This window comes from Ceratina calcarata, unplaced genomic scaffold (genome assembly GCF_001652005.2).
Source record: "Ceratina calcarata isolate Rehan_Ccalc_2016 unplaced genomic scaffold, ASM165200v1 scaffold358.2, whole genome shotgun sequence".
Taxonomy (NCBI): Eukaryota; Metazoa; Arthropoda; class Insecta; order Hymenoptera; family Apidae; genus Ceratina; species Ceratina calcarata.
The window spans coordinates 41,199-45,073 of record NW_017158804.1 but is presented as its reverse complement, the minus strand read 5'-3'; positions in this window follow the sequence as shown (position 1 = coordinate 45,073).

Below are 3,875 nucleotides of genomic sequence, written 5' to 3'. Positions count from 1 at the left end.
ATATAATAATGTACAAGAAATTGGTTTTCATTAAAAGATGCATGTCCTTCAGCCGTGCAAGCTTCGTCTAACAAATGTTAACTATACTTGTTCTTTGCAAGCTGAAAGAATCTTCGACAGAAAGTTCGCATGCGGTGTGCGGCGTACGGGAAAAATATCGTTCTGTGCGATATTTTCGAGGAGCGCCGCAGAGGCCATAAAACTGACCATTTGGGACGAACAGCGGGTGGTCTGACCCGTACATTTGGTCCTCGATCTCTCGAGTTAGATAAAATTTCACTGGGGCCTCTTGAAGTCTCCGACGTTTACATGCTTTTAGTATAGGCTGGAAACTTGGTTTTCGGCCCTGGTCGAACTTACGGTCGGCTCGAAAAACGCCACGCCGCGCCGCACCGCACCGCACGCTCTGTGGGAATTGACCATAATCCGCCCCTGACGCTTGTACATATAAATGAAGTAATACATTTAAGCACAACATGAACATGTGAATAAAACCAAGGGAAACAAACGATACAAATAATTCTTTAATTTATTTCAATATGATCCATAACAGGGTTCGCCAAGCTTATTTTATTATCGACCCTTTACAAATCTTCGGAACGTCTTATGAACTCCCACAAAATTTATTTTTAGTGGTTTACCTATCTGTACCGAACAAAAAAAGAGCTTTGCCTATTTTTTTTGCATGTTTATATAGCATTTGTACATATTAAATATTTTACTATATGTACTAACTACTAACTAGATAACGGATGTTTATGTAAAATTAATACGCAAAATATGAAAATATATATGTAAAATGTGTGCAAAATATATGCGATATACTATATGCACGACATATGCAAAATAGTAATATCAATTGTACAGTGCATACATATTTTCATTTATCGTTTACTGTAATTTGCATTGCAATATATATCTTACAATTAGAGCATACAGGGTGTCTCAGACAAAATGTTAGAGGGGAAAAGCTGTGATTCTATGGGTGTTTTTAAACAACAATTTGCTTTGGCAAAATGCTAAGTGAAGTATGGTTTTTGAATTATTAACAAAGAACACTGACCAATGAGAGCACGTGTAGGATCCGCGCACAGTCACAGATAGGTTGGCTCGGAACGTAACGCTTAGCCGTGGCTGAACGCAGACCCTTTGCGTACTCTTATTGGTCAATGTTTTTCGTTAATAATTGAAAAACCATGCCTCAGTTTGCGTTCTGCCAAAAGAAATTGATGTTCAGAAACAACTACAGAATCACCTCCCCTCGGTTCTAACACTTTTTCTAGGATACCTTATACACTACTGGAGGCAGCTTTTATACGTGTCGAAAGTGTAGAAAGTAAGAGGTATGAATGGCGAGCAGAAATGTTGTCCTTCTCTCGCAGCATGTGATTGGCTACAACCTTTATCCTTCAACTTGCTTTGAATTTCAAATCCCTTACTGACAAGTATGGTTATCTTTCTGCACTTTACAATTTAAAATACGATACTTATTCGGTATACTGTGCAACCATTAATGGCGACAAATCAGAGGATTATTTAACCATATAACTGTATTAATAAAGTTTGATTAAAAATAAGCAAGTTTTAGCCTTAAATCGCCTTGGAATTCTACATTCAATTTATTGACTCCTAACCATTGAGCTTATATATCTCAATGCTCATAACCGACCCCCGCCCCCAATAATGTTTACACAGGGAAATATTCTGATTCCTTCCGAACCGAAGCTGTCCCTGGATTCTAGTCGGAATCGGAAGGTGTCGGTCTCCGACCACGAAGCGGCTGGTCGAACACAAACAGCAGGCGGTCAATCTGCAGATTCGGTTTTGATGCATCCGCTTGTACACTAATAGATCACCGTCTCTTTCGTTCACTTAAAAATTCTGAAAGTTAACTTTTAAACAGGCCTATGATAACTAATTGTCGTAGTTTTTTAGTCCAAAAAGTCCAGTTTTACAGCGACAGAATAATAATTTTACCAAAAACCTGGTTGAAGATTATCGAACAAAATGACACATATTTCGTTTAAACAAATCGTTGAAAAACATTTGAATTTCGTTAAAATTTCCGGAGGAACATTTTCCCCAATTTATTATTAATAAAGATTTGTAATTGACAATCTAAGTAATTGGTATAGATGACACTAATATGACGATAACTTGAATATTCAGCTTGATAGCTAAGAGTAAACGAATTCTATAAACGCATTTGTATGTGAAACGAAGAACCGGTCTCGTTGTGAAAATAAAAGGGCAACGGCGCGAAACAGAGCCGCCCACGATTGGGAGGGGTGGATTGTCGCGCAACGACGTTTCACACGTTTCATTTATCTCCCTTTTTTATTGCAAATGCATATCGGTGTTGTTGGTACGTAATGGCTTGTAACGGGTCTCACTTACCCACCAAATATCACTCACTCCTCGTTCACTCCGTCTGTCCATTCCCCTTCTTCCCTGTGTTTGCACTGGGTCAGTAGAGTCGTTAACTCTGATATCCCGTCTGTAAAAAATGGATGCCTGGATTTGAACATATAAAATAATGCAGATCTAGTCTCACTAACGATAAGAGCTTCGGAAAAATTAAGTTTAGTCAAAATTGAATATGTAAAATTGTATTAGAGGAATAACTTATTAAACATACAGTCTACATGCATTATTTAAAAACAACTTCCTTGCTTAATAATAGTATTAGATTTAATTATGAGGATGAATTTAAATTATGCATCATGCCACGAAAATTCAACCTCGTCTGATGAATTTCAAACGCTTTATACAGTCACTATCATTAATATTCGGATACATTTAAAAGTACTGTAGAATAACTTTTTTAATAGTGCCTCAAAGAGCTTTTCTTTGAACTGTTAGGAGGTTTGGTTTACTACATAATATGCACCAACAAATTGAAAGAATTTGCTACTCCTCAGAATTTGATTGAAAAAAGAAAAGGACATCATTTTTAACATTTACATTAAGATCTTCAATAAAAATTTGTAACATCTTGTAGATCTAACTAAGTTATATGCATATACAAAGTTTTATAAAAATTGGTGAAAGCATAAAAAAGTTGAACACATCGAAGCTTGCAGAAATTGTTTAATTGATTTAAGTTGTAGAAAGCCCTAAAAACTGCGATTTTTGAAATTTCTAATCACTTGTGGCTTTTAGAAACATTAACCGATTCTTCTGAAACTTAGTACATGTAAATTAAATCCTTTATTTTTTTATTTGAGACTTTGACAGTATAGCAGTTTCTTTAAAGTTTTCGTACATAAACTGTCTTCAAACATCCCACAGAAAATTAAGTTGTTTCTTCCAACATATTAAAAAATTATTCCCTTTTCAAATGTGTCTAAATATTAATGACAGTCACTGTAAGCATAATGTATAAAGTCTTATAATTAGACAGCAGATATTTATGCAAATGCATGTTTTTATAGAAAGTAGATCAAGCTGTGGGACCTGGACAGTCTGTAAAGGATTTTGCAAACATAATTTTTATTTTGAACATTTTGTACTTTGTATACATTTTAGATACTGAATATTTTGCATATATTATTATACATATCTTTGATATATTTTGCATTTAATTGTACATACGTATATACGTATGTAATTGTAAAGAACAGTTAACATAAAATTCAGGATTTGATACTTTGTTAAAAATTAACAAAACTCTATAGGCATCCACTACTGAAAGACCACATGAAGTTGATCTACGATATTGGAAAAAATGCACATATGCACCAATTGCATCCTGCGATGTTGGAAGGACATTTTCAGCATATAAATTAATCTTCAGCGAAAAAAACATCAATTTACCGTTAACAATATGGAAAAATCATAAATACATATTGTAATGCAAATGACAGTAAACAATA